General features: G+C 40.4%; 1 protein-coding gene across 3 annotated transcripts in view; it reads left to right on the forward strand.

Annotated features, from left to right (window-relative positions):
• The window catches only part of TPR (translocated promoter region, nuclear basket protein), a 120,478-nt gene that overhangs the window by 4,295 nt on the left and 98,617 nt on the right, over window positions 1-17,566 (forward strand). The window lies entirely within an intron of this gene.

A 17,566-nucleotide genomic window follows, 5' to 3' on the forward strand; every position in this document is an offset into this window, starting at 1 on the left:
ACGTGGAGTTTTGCATGAATTGGCCATAAAATGCACTCTAAACGTCATGTAAGTCACAACAATAGAAAAACACAATCTGCTTAAAATACTACACAAACAGCTGTTGTCATGTTTTAATTGAACATAAGATGGAAACATTCACAGTGCAGGGTGGAAAAAGTATGTGAACCCCTAGCCTAATGACTTCTCCAAGAGCTAATTGGAGCCAGGAGTGAGCCAACCTTGACTCCAATCAGTGTGATGATATTGGATGTGTTGCTCACAGCTGTCCTGCCCTTTAAAAACACACACCTGTTTTGGGTTTACTGGTCTCAAGAAGCACTGTCTGATGTGAACCATGCCTTGCAGAAAAGAGCTCTCAGAAGACCTACGATCAAGAATTGTTGACTTGCATGAAGGTGGAAAGGGTTACAAAAGTATCTTCAAAAGCCGTGATGTTCATGTGTCCACGGTAAGACAGACTGTCTACAAATGGAGAAAGTTTAGCACTGTTGCTACTCTCCCTAGGCGTGGTCGTCCTGTAAAAATGACTGCAAGAGCACAGCGCATAATGCTTAATGAGGTAAAGAAGAATCCTAGAGTGTCAGCTAAAGACCTACAGAAATCTCTGGCACATGCTAACATTTTTGTTGACACATCTACAATAAGGAAAACATTAAACAAGAATGGAGTACATGGGAGGACACCACGGAGGAAGCCATTGCTGTCCCAAAAAAATATTGCAGCATGTTTGAACTTTGCAAAAGAGCACCTGGATGTTCCACAGCACTACTGGCAAAATATACTGTGGACAGATGAAACCAAAATTGAGTTGTTTGGGAAAAACACACAACACTATGTGTGGAGAAAAAAAGGCACAGCATACCAACATCAAAACCTCATCCCCACTGTAAAACATGGCAAAGGGAGCATCATGATTTGGGGCTGCTTTGCTGCCTCAGGACCTGGACGGATTGTTGTCATTGATGGGAAAATGAATTCCAGAGTTTATCAGGACATTTTGCAGGAAAACGTACGACCATCTGTCCGCCAACTGAAGCTCCGCAGAGGATGGGTGATGCAACAGGACAATGACCCAAAGCATACAAGTAATTCAACAAAACAATGGCTTCAACAGAACAGAATACACCTTCTGGAGTGGCCCAGTCAGAGTCCTGACCTCAACCCGCTTGAAATGCTGTGGCATGACCTTAAGAGAGCGATTCACACCAGACACCCCAAGAATATTGCTACACTGAAACAGTTTTGTGAAGAGGAGTGGTCCAAAATTACTCCAAATCGTTGTGCAGGTCTGATCTGCAACTACAGGAAACGTTTGGTTGAGGTTATTGCTGCCAAAGGAGGGTCAACCAGTTATTAAGTCCAAAGGTTCACATACTTTTTCCATCCTGCACTGTGAATGTTTCCATCTTATGTTCAATTAAAACATGACAACAGCTAATGTTTGTGTAGTATTATTTTAAGCAGACTGTGTTTTTCTATTGTTGTGACTTACATGACGTTTAGAGCGCATTTTATGGCCAATTCATGCAAAACTCCACGTAATCCCAAAGGGTTCACATACTTTTTCTTGCAACTGTAATTATTATTATTGTTGTTGTTGTTGTTGTTGTTGTTATTATTATTATTATTATTATTATTATTATTATTATTATTATTATTATTTGAATTTATATACCGCCCTATTCCCGAAGGACTCAGGTTCTTACTGCTGGATGGATCTCAGTGTAATATGTGTGAACTTAGATCTGGGACTAAAGATGCTGATAGTTCTTCAAATAATTCAGGGGTGTCAAACTCACAATGTCACGTGACGTGTCATGACGTATCGTGACTTTTTTTCCATTGATGGCAATGGGATGGGCGTGGTTTTGGCATGACGCATCTGGCCTGTGGGCCAGCAATTTTACACCCGTGAAATAATTGATTTGAGAGCACAGATTGGAGCAGGGCTTTTCAACCTTTTCACCCATTGCACCACTTTTAGGATATGGCAACATCTGAGTACCACCAGTCACCTAGCAAGGTGTCAAAAACTTGACCAAAAAAAGAGGAAAAAAATGATGAAGTACAGATAGTCCTCGACTTACAACAGTATGCTTAGTGACTGTTCGAAGTTACAATGGCACTGAAAAAAGTACCCCCCAAGCCACAGCCGAGCAAGACACCTGCCTGCCTGCCCGGTGGCGCTCTTCCTCCTGTCTGAGGTTTTCTTTTTTTTATTGAAAAGTTTTGAAATACATTTTTAAAACATATACCCCATCTACCCCACCTCTCTCCCCATCCCAACACACCCCCCCCCCCGACTTCCCAGAGCCGAATACAGGGTATTACATCATACAATCTTACTCTAAAATATTCTAATTACTATAATTACTCTTTAAACCCTATCGCACTTTAACTCTCCTTAACCATAAAAAAATAATAATATAGCCTCTAATTACAATAACTAATAACTATTCAAATGCTAAATGATACTTTGTAGTCCCATATTTCTGAATAAAATCAGTCCATCTTTTCCATTCCACTATATATCTCTGTTGCGAGTGATCTTTCACATATGCCGAGATTTTAGCCATTTCTGCCAAGTTTGAAACTTTCAAAGTCCATTCTTCAATAGTAGGCAGGTGCTCCTTCTTCCAGTATTGTGCTACCAAAGGTCTTGCAGTTGTTTTTAAATTCAGCATCAGTTTGGTTTCTATAGCAGTACAATCAGTGATAATACCCAACAAAAACAATTGTGGTAAAAATCTTATCTTTTTCTTAAAAATCTTCTGCATATTCCACCAAATTTTAATCCAAAAAGCTTTAACTTTTTTACAAGTCCACCATAGATGATAATACATTGCATCATCACAACCACATCTCCAACATTTTGGCTGACAATTTGGATACACACATGCTAATTTTTTGGGATCTAAAGGCCATCTATAAAACATTTTGTAAAAATTCTCCCTTAAATTTTGTGCCTGTGTGAATTTAACATTCCTAACCCATATTTTCTCCCAAGTATCCATTATTATTGGTTCTTGAAAGTTCTGGGCCCATTTTATCATACAATCCTTAACCAATTCCGCTTCTGAATCAATTTCTATCAATGCATTATATATCCTTCTTATATGCGCTTGACTTTGATCTCTAATTTGCTTTACCAAATTCCCATCTGATATTGAAATACCAATATTCTGATCTTCTTTCCATCTAGCCCACGGGTCGGCAACCCACGGCTCCGGAGCCGCATGCGGCTCTTTGAGCCGTCTCCTGCGGCTCCCAGCCGCCCGGTGCGCGCGCACCTCTCCAAATGGAGAGTGGCACCGCCCGTTTGGAGAGGTGCGCGCGCACCTGTCCGAATGGGCGGAGGTGCGCGCGCACCTCCCCAAACCTTTGGAGAGGTGCGCACGCACCTCTGCGCGAACTGGCAGTGGCGCCGCTTGTTGGGAAAGCTGCCGCGGCACGTTTGCAAACGGGCCGCGGCAGCTTTCCCAACAAGCGGCGCCGCTGCCCATTCCGAGAGGTGCGCGCGCACCTCCCCAAACCTTTGGAGAGGTGCGCGTGGACCTCCGCGCGAACGGGCAGCGGCGCCGCTCTTTGGGAAAGCTGTTGCGGCACGTTTGCAGGCTGCCGAAGGCGGTAGCTCTGCAAACGGGCCGTCGCGCAACCGGGAACCGGTTCCATCACACATAAAAAAAAATGGCAACCGTGCGCGTCCGAGCATGCGCAAGAAAAACCTGTTTTGCACATGTGCAAAACTTTTTTGCGCATGCGCGTGCATAGACACACGCACGCGGCTCCCACTTTTTTTTATGTGTGATGGAACCGGTTCCCAGTGGCTCTTTTCCTTTTTCAGGTTGCCGACCCCTGATCTAGCCTGTAACTGCCCATACTGAAACCAAGTTTGTACTATTTTTTCTTCTTTTAAAATATTAAAAGACTTCAGTTGCCATTCATTCTTTTCCAATCTAAGAATTTCTTTATATGATATGACATCATGTTTAAATCCCACATTTATATTTTCTATTGCATGTTTAGGTATTGCCCAAATAGGAATTTTATAATTCAACTTGTGTCGATATTTTTTCCAAACTCTCAACAAGGCAGACCTTAATATATGTGTTTTAAAAACTTTATCCACTTTTTTATCATACCGTAAATAAGCATGCCACCCATATAACAAATCACACCCTTCAATATTCAATAAACTCCTTTGTGTTAAATTAAACCAATCACTAATTGACGATAATGCTGCCGCCTCATAATATAATTTAAGATTGGGCACCTCTTTCACGTACATCTTGCATTATCTTAAATTTAACTCTCGGTCTCTTCCCTGCCCAGATAAATTTATTAATACCTCTCTGCCATTCCTCCAAATTTGAATCTTTTTTAAGTATAGGTATCATTTGAAATAAAAATTTTGGTAAAACATTCATTTTCACAGCTGCAATTCTTCCCAATAAAGACAGTTGTAATTTTCTCCAACTATCAAGCTCTTTTTGTATTTTTGACCATAAAAATTCATAATTATTCTTGTATAATTTAGTATTTGAAGCTGAAAGATATACCCCCAAATATTTAAACTTTTTAACTATTTCAAATCCCGTTAATTTTTCTAAAGCTACCTTTTGTTCTATAGTCATATTTTTAGACAGTATTTTAGTTTTTTGTCTATTTACCTTAAATCCAGGAACTTGTCCATATTGTAAAATTATTTCCATTAAATCCAAAACTGATTGAATTGGTTGACTTAACGTAATAACCAAGTCATCTGCAAACGCCCTCAATCTATAATGTTGATCTCTAATTTTAATTCCCTGTATTTTCTTTGAATCACGTATTTTAATCAATAATATTTCCAATGTTAAAACAAACAACAATGGTGATAATAGACATCCCTGTCTTGTACCCTTTTCAATTTTACAAGCTTCTGATAAGCTACCATTAATTATTATTTGAGCTGTTTGTTTGTGATATATAGCCCTAATAGGTTGTAGAAACTTATCCCCAAACTGCATCTTCTCACCTTAAATAAAAATTGCCAATTCAATTGATCAAAAGCTTTTTCAGCGTCCAAGAAAATCAGTGCTGCAGGGACTTGGTTATTTCTTTCTAAATATTCTAATACATTTACAATGTGTCTCACGTTATTTTTCATTTGCCTACCACTTATAAATCCTGTTTGATAGTATAAATCGGACTTCCGCTGGCGGCGCGGCGCTGAAGACAGCCTCCCCTGGCTGCCCGCGGCTCAGCTGTTTGTTTTTTCGCCCGAAACAGCGCCGATCAGCTGTTCGGGCGAAATTGAAGCCCCCTCCTCGGGAGAAGAGGAGGGGGTGAGGCCCCAGGTAGGGGTAGAGTTCTCCGAGGCCGCCTGAGCTTCGAGCTTGGGCGGCTGAAGGATCGAACTCCCCCGAAGCCTGGGTTGCTCCCAGCTGGCCGTCGTCTCTGCTCCGAATTTCCTGGAGCAGAGCCAGGCGTCTGCGAACCATCCCTGCCTGAAGAAAGGACTATGATTTAAAGGAGCAGGCAGAGCGGTACAAGAGGAAAAGGTGAAGAGGACTATTTTACTGTACTCTCTAACTTGTTGGACTTTTTAAACTTTGTGCGTCATAATTGAGGATTAAAAGATGGCGGCTAAACCTCCCTCTAAAACTCTTCGGAGTGGAGGATCCTCGCCGGTGCAACAATCATCACTACAGGCATTGCACCCTCCTGAAGTGCTGACATCGAAGGATTTGCGAGATGCCTTGGATAAACATGCCCAGGTACTTTTGGAATCAATTAATCAATCAATTGCTGATAAATTTGCACAGATGGAGGAGAAATTGGAGAAATTTGAGGAAAGAATGGAAGAGAGGATGGAACAGAAGTACAGCGTGATGAAGGTAGACATTTTGACTTCAGTGCATAAAGTGGCGGAATGTGTGGAAGATTTAGATGAAAAAGTGGATGATTTGGCTCAAAGGAATGCTATACTAGAAGTAAAAGCACGGGAGAATGAAATTGAAAGAGGCAAGTTGGAAAGGGAGTTAAGCCATGCCCAATATTACCAGATGCAGTTTGCTGTCAGAATTAGAGGCTTAAAAGAGAATGTTAAAGAAGATTTAAAGCAGCTGATCTCTGAGGCTCTCGAAGGGGTATTGAACCAGCCAGCATCTGAAATAAGAGCAGCTATGGATAAAGTGTTTCGGGTGAATTCATGGATTGCCAGACAGAGAAAGTTGCCTAGAGATGTGGTGGTTTATTTTGCAAAAAGAGAAATTAGAGATCAAGTTATACAAGCTGCCTATGATGCTAAGGTTGTGATTGCTGAACAAGAAGTCTTGGTTTTAAAAGAAATTCCTCCAAGGATTTTAAGGGGAAGAAAGGACTATACATTTCTTGTGCAAGAGCTCAAGCAAAGAGATATAAGGTTCAGATGGGAGATTCCAGAGGGGCTGATGGTGATGTATGAAGGTAAAAGGTATAGGCTGATTACTGTGAAACAAGCACGTGATTTCTACAATAATGTCTTAAAAGCAACCCCATTAACGCTCCTGGAAGCTGGAAAGGGATCTGGAGAAGAAGAACAACAAGAGGAGGAAACAGAGGAAAATGGTGCTGGAGGAGATCAAGCTACAATCTCTTTGGATGATCCTAGAGAGCAAAGAGTGACGCGTGCTGCTTTAAAACGAGCAAAGAAAATAAAAGAACAAGATCAGCAAAAGTCTTCAGATTCTTCACATCGCATTCATAGCCAAGCTGTGGGAGGAGCACGGCCTAAAGTAACCAGTCCTATCAAAGCTGTGGTCCAAGAGCTTCTCGAGGATATACATGGCAACTAAATTTTTAACTTGGAATGTTAATGGACTAAACTCACCGCAGAAGAGGAAGAAAGTTTTTCAATATTTAAAACAATTTAAGATAGATGTTATATGCTTGCAAGAAACGCATATTAGAGTTTTGGATCAAAAGTATTTATTGAACTCGAGGCTGGGTACGCAATTTGTTGCTTCTGCAGAGAATAAGAAAAATGGAGTGGTTGTTTATGTTAAAAGTGCCTTAACAGCGGACCTAATTGAAGCAGATAAGCATGGAAGATATGTTATGATCGAGCTGTTGTTTGAAGGTAAAAAGACGCTTTTAGTTGGATTATATGCTCCAAATCAACAACAAGCTGACTTTTTTAGTTTACTTCATACAAAGCTTACCCAGTTGGATTATAAATCCTTTATTTTTATGGGGGACTGGAATGGAGTTATGGATGTACAGTTGGATAAGGCTGGAGCCTTTAAACGCATTCCAAGTCACGCTAGACTGCCTAAATCTTTTTTTGAAATGAAGGATGACCTGGAATTGCGAGATATTTGGCGTGAGAGACATTTGCGGGAGAAGGATTATACATTTTATTCTGATAGACACCAATCTTTTTCGAGGATTGATTTTATTTTGTTGACTAATGATCTTCTTTTGAGAACTAAAAAGGTGAAAATCTGCGCAAGAATTATCTCTGATCACAGTCCAGTGTGGTTGGAGATTGATAAGGAAAGAGGAGATAGACGCTCATGGCGCGTAAATGAGAATTTGTTTAGAAATCAGAGAAATGTGGAAGAATGCAAACAGCGGATGAAGGATTTTTTTGAGATGAATATGAATAAGGGTACCTCTATGGATATGGTTTGGGATGCTAGCAAGGCCTATATGAGAGGGGTGTTGATATATATGAATAATAGACATAGACGTGCAGTGGAAACTAGAAGGAAAGAACTGGAGAATGAAATAAAGGAAAAAGAAAAGGCTTTGATTTTGAACCCAGAGGAGGTGAAGATCAAGGAGGCTATTAGACTGTTACGAGGACAATTTGATAAATTAATGGCTGATCAAGTGGCGACCAATCTGCGGTTTGCTAGGCATAATACTTTTTGCAATGCTAATAAGCCAGGCAGATGGTTGGCTTATAGACTGAGGAAAAAACAAAGGGCATCTAATATAGATAAGATTGAGCATAAAGGAAGGGTTGTGTATCAACAGAATCTTATTAAGGATGCCTTTGTGGATTTTTATTCGAAATTATATACTAAAGAGGACATTAATGCAAAAGATATTGATACGTATTTGGAGAAGGCTAGCATCCCGGTTCTTACGCAAGTACAAAAAGAGGGGATTAACCAACTGATTACAGAAGAAGAAATTTTTACAGCTATTAAGGAACTGAAGGTGGATAAAGCACCAGGCACTGATGGCTTGACTGCGGCCTATTATAAAAACTTACAATTAGAGATGATAAAACCGTTAAAGGAACTGTTCCAGACAATCCAGAGGGGGGGAAAGGTGCCCCCGTCTTGGAGAACAGCTTTTATCTCTTTGATTCTGAAGGAAGACCAGGATGCTACTTTAGTTAAAAATTACAGACCGATATCGCTTTTAAATACAGATTATAAGATATTTGCTAAGGTTTTGGCTAATAGACTGATGAGGGTTCTGCAACAGGTGATTCATGGGGACCAAACGGGGTTTATTAGTGGAAGACAAATGAAAACTAATGTGAGACATATAGTTGATGTGTTAGAGTTTTTGGAAAGGCACAACCAGATCTCTGCTGCGCTAATCTTTTTAGATGCTGAAAAGGCTTTTGATCAATTGAACTGGCAATTTTTGTTGAAAGTTTTAGACAAAATGGATTTTGGGGAAAATTTTTTACAACCGATTAGGGCATTATACCAAAAACAAACTGCCCGAATTATAGTTAACAATAGTTTGACAACAGTATGTAATATTGAGAAGGGCACAAGGCAAGGCTGTCCGCTATCGCCCTTGTTATTTATATTAACATTAGAGATATTATTGGTTAAGATTCGGAATTCGGAAAAAATTAAGGGGATACAAGTTGGAGATCAGGATTACAGATTGAGAGCATTTGCAGATGATCTGGTTGTTACAGTGACCCAGCCAGAGAACTCTGTTGTGGACCTGATGGAGATAATAACACAATATGGGAAGGTTTCTGGATTTAAAGTAAATATACAGAAAACTAAAATTTTGGCTAGAAATATGACAGTTTCGCAGAAGGCTCTCCTAGAAGGATTAACTGGATTTGAGATTGTTAAAAGGGTTAAATATTTGGGGGTGATTTTGTCGCCCTCTAATACAAAGCTATATAAAAATAATTATGAAAAGTTATGGGGGAAAATTCAAAAAGAACTGGAGAGTTGGGAAAAATTGCAATTGTCTTTGTTGGGACGGATTGCAGCAGTGAAAATGAATGTCCTGCCCAAATTTTTATTCTTATTTCAAATGATACCGATTCTTAAGAAAGACTCTAACTTGGAGGAATGGCAGCGTGGTATCAATAAATTTGTGTGGGCAGGGAAAAAGCCACGAGTTAAACTTAAGATTATGCAGGATACTCGTGAGAGAGGTGGCCTTAAAATGCCTAATTTTAAATTATATTATGAAGCTGCTGCATTAGTAGGAATAAGTGATTGGATTAATTTGACACAATCGAGGTTATTAAATCTTGAGGGCCATGATCTGTTGTTTGGCTGGCATGCATATTTGGTGTATGATAAGAAGGTAGATACTGTGTTTAGGATGCATATTTTAAGACAGGCATTGCTGAGAGTTTGGAAGAAGTATAGACATAAGTTAAGCAGCAAGATACCATTGTGGGCAATCCCAAAACACGCAATAGAAAATATACATGCTGGTTTCAAACATGATGAGACTACTTACAAGGAAATTTTAAGTTTGGAAAGGAATATTTGGTGCTTGAAATCATATAGTTTCTTGCGAGAAGAGAAGGTTGTTCAGACTTGGTTTCAATATATTCAGTTACAGGCCAGGTGGAAAGAAGACCAAAAAAATGGATTTGCAACGACTGATGAAAATTTGATAAAGCAAATTAGAAATCAAGGACCAGCACATATTAAACGGATATATCTTGCATTGATAGAGATCGATTCAGAAACAGAGCTTGTTAAGGATTGTATGATAAAATGGGCCCAAAACATTCAGGAAGTTATTACAATGGACACGTGGGAAAAGATCTGGGTGAGGAATGTAAAATTCACTCAAGCTCAAAGTTTAAGAGAGAACTTTTACAAAATGTTTTATAGATGGCATCTAGATCCTAAAAAGCTTGCAAGTATGTATCCGAATTATCAGCCTAAATGTTGGAGGTGTGGTGATGAAGAGGCAACATATTTTCACATATGGTGGACATGTAAAAAGGTCAAGGCTTTTTGGATAAAAGTCTGGTGGAATATGCAGAAGATTTTTAAACGGAGGATAAAGTTTTGTCCGCAATTTTTTTTGTTGGGAATAATTGTTGACGCTACAGTTGTGGACTCTAAGTTGATGTTGAATTTAGTTACGGCAGCAAGACTTTTGATAGGTCAATATTGGAAGAAAGAGGAACTGCCGACTATACAAGAGTGGATTTTAAAGGTTTCCGACTTGGCAGAGATGGCGAAGATTTCGGCCTATTTGAAAGATTACTCGCAAGAACATTATATTATGGAATGGAGAAAATGGATTGAGTTTATCCAGAATAAGTATAGGGTCAAGAAGTTTTATCTAGCATTTGAATAAGTCTTCTTTCGTTTTCTTTTTTCTTTTTTTATTTTGTCTTCTATATATATTTAATAATGCTAAGTTTTGTTTGATCCTATATAAGTTAGAGAGTGAGGGATTTTAGAATTTATAGTTGTTAGTATATGGTTGTTTATGATTGCTTTTTTATATATATATACCTTGTATTTAGCTCTGGGAAGTCCGGGGGGGGAGGGGGGTTAGGGGGAGGTGGGGGGGGAGGAGGGAGGGGGGGAGGGGGGGGAAGGGGGGAGGTAGGGAGGGGAGGAGGGAGGGGGAAGGGGGTTTTTTAAAGGAAAACTGTATTTTTAAAACGTTTCAATAAAAAAAAAAGATAGTATAAATCATTTGTTGCATAACCTTCATCAATCTATTTGCTAAAATTTTTGCAAATATCTTATAATCGTTATTTAACAACGATATAGGTCTATAATTTTTGGTTTGTACAGGATCTTTATCTTCCTTTGGAATCAACGTTATAAATGCTGTTTTCCATGACGGAGGTACCTCCCCTCCAGATTGAATCATTCTAAACAATTCTTTTAAAGGTTCCATCATCTCTAATTGTAGGTTTTTCTAATAAGTAGCAGTCAATCCATCTGTCCCAGGTGCCTTTCCTACTTTTAATTGTTTAATTGCTAGAATAATTTCTTCAGTGGTTATCAATTGATTCATCTCTTCCCGTTGCTCTTGTATGAGCGCCGGGATCTTCACTCCTTGCAGATAACTTTCTATGTCTACACCTTGACTTTTATCCCTTGCATACAACTTCGAATAAAATTCAACAAAGGCCTTTTTAATAAGATTTTGCTGAAATACTTCTTTACCCCTATATTCTATCTTATCTATATGACGAGATCTTTGTTTTTTTCCTTAATAAATAAGCTAACCACCTGCCAGGTTTATTTGCATTATTAAAAATATGATGTTTAGCATATCTTAAATTAGTTGCCACCTGGTCCGCCATTAGCATATCAAACTGACTTCTTAAATTAATTGATTCTTTTTAGCCTCTTATCAGATGGATCCATAGTAAAGGCTTTCTCTTTCCTCTTTATTTCTTCCTCTATTTCTTTACGCTTAAGTTCCATTCTACGTCTATATTTATTATTCAGATATATCAAGACACCTCTCATGTAAGCTTTACTTGCATCCCATACCATTTCAATAGAGGTGCCTTTGTGCATATTCATAATAAAAAATTCTTTTATCTGCTTTTTACATTCTTCCACATTTTCTACATATCTAAATAAATTTTCATTTAATCTCCATGATCTTCTATCACCGTTACCCTTATCCAATTCCATCCAAACTGGACTATGGTCCAATAAAGTTCTTGGACATATCTTGATCTTCTTAATCCTAGAAAAAAATCATTAGTAATCAATATAAAATCAATCCTCGAAAAAGATTGATGTCTGTCAGAAAAAAAAGTAAAATCCTTTTCATCCACGTTTCTTTCCAAATGTCTCAATTCCAAATCATCTTTGAAATCAAAAGAAGATCTAGGCAATCTAGCATGATTAGGAGTATTTTTTAAAAAACCTTTCTTAACCTTCTGCATGTCCATCACACCATTCCAGTCTCCCATTAAAATACAAGACTTGTAGTCCCATTGAATTATTTTGTTATGTAGCAATTTATAAAATTCTTGTTGTTGATTAGGAGCATATATTCCAATTAAAAGTATTTTCTTCCCTTCAATCAAAAGTTCAATAATAATATATGTTCCTTGTATATCTGCTTCTATTAATTTGGCTATCAAACCCTTCTTCACATATATTACTACACCATTTTTCTTCTCTGGAGCGGATGCAATAAATTGTGTACCCAGTCTCAGATTTATCAAATATTTCTGATCAGATACGCGAATATGCATCTCTTGCAAACATACAACATCATTTTTAAAATGTTTCAAATACTGAAATATTTTCCTCTTTTGTGGTGAATTCAAGCCATTAACATTCCAGGTCAGGAATTTTGTCGCCATCCTTTGCGACTTGAAGCTTCCGGAGCGCCGCCTGAAGATCTTCAGAAATCTGCCTCTTCGGCCTCGCTCCTCCCACTGCTTCACTTGATTCTTGAGTTGTAATCATCAAACATTGATCCAGTTGCCGTTGTTGTTGTTGTGCCTTACGTCTAGATGCAGCCCATGTTATTCTTTGAGTCGAAGTTTCTTCTGCTAAAGCCAAGGGTTGCACAATTTCTGAAGATTGCTGTTTTTCTTGTAACTGTTGCACTCCTTCATCCTTTCCATTCTTTATCTTCTGTAGAGGGCGGTGAACCTGCTTTCAATACATTAGTATAAAAATCTCGTGCCTTCAAAACTGTATTAAGACGATATCTTATTCCAGCAAAATTCACCACAATCCCCATTGGAATCTCCCATCTGAACTGAAGCTGTTGTTTTTTCAATTCTTCTGCCAAAAAAGCAAATTCTTTCCTTTTTCTCAAAACTTTTGGGGGAATCTCTTTCAGAATCAACACCTCTTGACCAGCAATTGTAAATCTCTTATTATTAAAAATTTGGATAATCTCATTTCTTATCCTCCTCTTCGTAAAATACACCACCACATCTCTTGGCAATTTCCTCTGCCTGGCAATCCAAGAGTTAACTCTGAAGACTTTATCTATCTCCCCAAATAATTCTTCGGGTTTAAACCCCAAAGTAGGTGCCAAAGCATCCACCAGCATCTCTTGCAAGTTCTCCTGAGAATTCTCTTTCAAACTTCTGATCCTTAGGGGAAACTCCATATCTCTATACTGTATCAACAGAACCTCTTCCTCCGTTTTATCCATTTTAAATTCAGCTTCATCCATTTTAGCCTCCAACAACAAATTATTTTGTTTCTCTTCTTCCACCCGTTCATTCAAAGTTTCAATACATCCTGCCAGCCCCTGAAGTGCTAAGAGAATGTCCTCCCGCATTTCCTTGTTCTTCTCCTCAATAAGCTCAGCCACCTGTTCAATTATTTTTTCAGTTATTTTTTCAGACTGAGTGGCTAAAGCCACTTTTAAGGCATCTTGCAGGTCTTTTAACATTACAGGTGAAGAAGCTGCAGGGGATGATGTCAAAGATTGCAGTCCAGATTGCTGAACAGGCAATGTCCCTGCACTTTTAGTAACAGGGATTCTAGGAGGCTTAGAAGCCATTTTAAAGGCACTTAACTCTCTGTTCACACTTTCACTTCTCTTCTCCTTTAAGAACTAAAACCACATCTTGTAAGTTCAGGCAGAGCAAATTTAAAGTCCAATTCCTCCTCAATCTCCCAGCAAACACTTTCACTATAAAAAAAAGTGAGAGAGGGAGAGAAAAAAAAGAAAAATCCCTTCACCTCTTATAAAAAAAGGAAAAAAAGTTCTTCCCCTCTCTCCTCCCTATTCACTCAGATGCCATTTTCCCTTTCTTTTCCAAAGAGTAAGCAGGACGAAAAAAAGAATTGTTTTTCGAGGGTTAAAGCCTTGTACTTGCTGTTTATACGACTCCTGTCTCCGATCTGCTGCAACAATGTTTCTAGATGTCAATCAAATCCAGCAGGAGTGGATTCAGCGTCTTGTTCTGCTAACAGCAGAAGATTCCTCCGCTCCAGAGACTCCCAGGCTTTGGGGGGCTCCTCAGCGTTCAAGCCCCAGAACAAACGCTCTGGGGCTCTAAGGGGGCTCTACCCCTACCTGGGAACTCCCCCTCCCCTCTTCACCCGAGGAGTGGGGTTTTCACACCGCGGAGCTTCTGATTGTCGGCTGCTCAGCAGTTTAAACAGAAACGAAGGGCCGGCGGTCGATTCCGACCGTCCGCGACGCTGGAGAGCCACCCGGAAGTCCTCCTGTTTGAGGTTTTCATTGTTATGAGCATTTCTGTTGAGGATTGGCAGCGGGGATGGGGTGGGGGGTGTTTGGTTTTTATTTCCCCTGTCTGCTGGGTGGCTGCAGCAGATTTTGATCACTTCACATGACCCTGGGACACTGTGACCATCATAAATATGAATCAGTTGCCAAGCATCTGAATGTAAATCACAAGACCCTGGAGATGCTGCAACATTCCAGCTGATCAGCACTTCTTCTGGGCTCAGCAAAAGTGCCAGGATCAGCACTGAGCTCTACCTGGAGCCTGGCGCTGATCCTGGCACTTCCAATCAGCCCTGACAGCCCTGCAGCTCCAGCCATCTCTCGCTCAGGCTTGTGCGGTGCTACCACCGGTTCAGTTCATTCCCTTTCCCCGCTACCACTTTCCCAGGATGGTCGCGTACCACCTGCCAGGTGCCAATGTACCACAGGTGGTACCCGTACCACTGGTTGAAAAGCCCTGGATTAGAGAAATAGTCTTCAGAATTATTAGTTGGACTAAGAAACAACTATATTATCTATTTTTGTAGTCATTCTCTGATTCTCCACCTAAATTTTCATAATTATCAAACTTACTGGACATCAGCAATAATACTGAAGTTGTTTTTCTAGTAACTAGTGCAGTATTGGCATATCTTATGCCTCTCTAGAACCAGACAGGACCTTAAAACTCAAATCCAACCTGCCCAGTGCAGAAATTACTACAAGTGTTGGGACAGATTCAGTTTCTGCTTCAGCAATGATGAATTTGCCATTTTATGTTGTAGTTTGCATTATTAGCTGACAGCTTATTCCGTTAAGAATGGTTTCTAAATATCTGTCAGGACCCACTTCAATCCCACATCTTAAGAAAGCAGAACTCTTGGAAACAATTTCTTCCAACAGGAACTTTTATTAAGAGTAGTTGATACCAGGCATAATAGACAGGATCTGAGATTTCCCACACAGAGCGATTAAAGTATCCCCAAACAAGATCCCACCACGTAGTCTGCTGACCCGGTATGGGACGGCCAATTCCCAGGTGTTAAGTCCATCATAGAAAAAGGGGAGATAACATTGGCCGTCTCCAGCTCACGCAGCGATGGTCGGCGGCTTCTTCATACCTTCCTCTGAGAGCATAGACATAAACCAGGCACTGAGGTTACGTTCCTTATTTCCTCCCTTGTTCTAGCTGACATTTTAGGGAGATAAAGTTCAGAGAGAGATAACACAGGAAGCAATTTGTTACATTGTAGTGGGTAGAGGACACAGGGAATAAATGAAGCAAAAGCTTACATTGTAGTGGAAAGAGGAAGTAAAGGCAATAACCCCACAGGCACATCGCCCCTCCCCCTTGGGAATATGGCAGAACCCAGGGAAAGGTGAGATTTGATTTTGGGTCAGAGGGGATAGAAATGAAATAGGAATGGGTTCTGACATCCTGCCCCCCCTTAAAAATAGGAGAGATCCACCTGTAGAAAAAAGAAAACAGGTATAGAGCTAAGTGGTTTGTTGGGATATTCTGTATGAAACTTCTTTAGCAGTTTGGGTGCTCTGACGTGACGTTTGTGGACCCACTCGTTCTGTGAAGAGGGAAAGTGTTTCCAGCTGCTAAGTATTAGGTTGCCCCATGATACTTCCTAGAATCTAGGATTTCTTTTCTCTCAAAGTGTTGTTCAACCATGATTGAAGATAGTGATGGTGGGATTTTTGGCCGTAAGGGTGACTGTTGTTCTCTTTTTAAGTAAGCTGCAGTGAAAAACTGGGTGTATTTGCCTGAGGTTCTCGGGTAGATGGTGCCCATTATAGCACTGACCTGACCTTCTCAGGGTCCATTTCGATGCCCTGTGGGGATATGTGATAACCCAGGTAGTGTCAGAACCCACTTCAGCCCACATCTTAAGAAAGTAGGACTCTTGGAGACAGGATTTTCCAAGCAGGAACTTTTACTAAGAAACAGGAGGTAGCAGGCATAATAGACAGGATCTGAGGAATTCCCTCGCTGATCAATATTTTTAAAGTGTCCCCAAGCAAACCTCACCCCACAGTTCATTCGGTCAGTTCCAGATCAGCCAAGCTGCAGGTGGTAAGCCCATCGTGGGAAAGGAGAAATAACAGTCCGTTTGCAGCAGGATCATTTCCACCCTCCTCACACTTCATTCAGAGAAACAAACCAGATTCCGGAGGGTTGAATTTCTCCCTCTGCCCCCCCTTTCCTAGTTGCCCGTAGTTGAGAGGGAATGCCTAGTGAAAAAGCAATTGATTATATTGTGATGGATAGCAGCCAGGCGGAATAAACAAAGGTTACATTTAAGAGAGGAAGTGAAAGCCATAAAGTCCCATGCCTGTTCCCTCTCCCGCTTGGGAATGGCAGAATCAAGGGGAAGATGAGATTTGGGTTTAGCTCAGAGGAGATACTTAGAAATGAAATAGAAATGGATTCTGACAGGTAGTCTATTTTTTCCTGGTGGAATCCGCATTTCGATAGTTTGACACATAGGTGGGTAGCTCGCAGTTTCTTTAAAACCGCTCTGACTAGGTTGACATGCTCCTCTTTGGACTTGGTGAAGATAAGGATGTCATCTAAATAAACCAGGACCCCCTTGAATAGGTGCTCCCTTAGCACCTTGTTGATTAATTGCATAAATATTGCGGGGACCCCTTGTAGTCCAAATGGCAAAATTTTGAATTGGTAGCATCCCTAACCCTATTCAGAGCAGACTGCATGATGCGGGATAAGGGCTTTGTCGCTGGGGATGTCTCATGCATATCTTCCATGTAGCTAAGGATTGGGTTAGGAAGAACCCCAAGCGTTGCGACTCTCCCCTGAATTTCATGTCCAGCGGCGGAAATCTTTGGATGGATCAGTACCTTCACCGCCGACGGTGTTGTCTCCCATCCTGATTGGCAGCTGCGGGGAGTGGGGGCTGCTCAAGTGGTAGCTGCTGTCTTGGTGATCTCGGCAGACGTCCCTGGGATTTCAGCTTCCGATTCCCCCTCAGTGTCTGGCTGCAGCCCAAGGCATTGGTGTGGCTGCGAGATTCAGGTTTCTCATCCCCAGAGAGCCGAGGGTTCATTTCATCAGGTCAATAGCTTTCTATAGATCCAGTTCGAGGGCTGCGCACGATCTCCTTCGCTAAGGGAATGATTCCATGGATGAGAATCCTCAAGGGGAAAA

Source organism: Vipera berus (assembly GCF_964194415.1).
Source record: "Vipera berus genome assembly, chromosome: 3".
NCBI classification, from domain to species: domain Eukaryota; kingdom Metazoa; phylum Chordata; class Lepidosauria; order Squamata; family Viperidae; genus Vipera; species Vipera berus.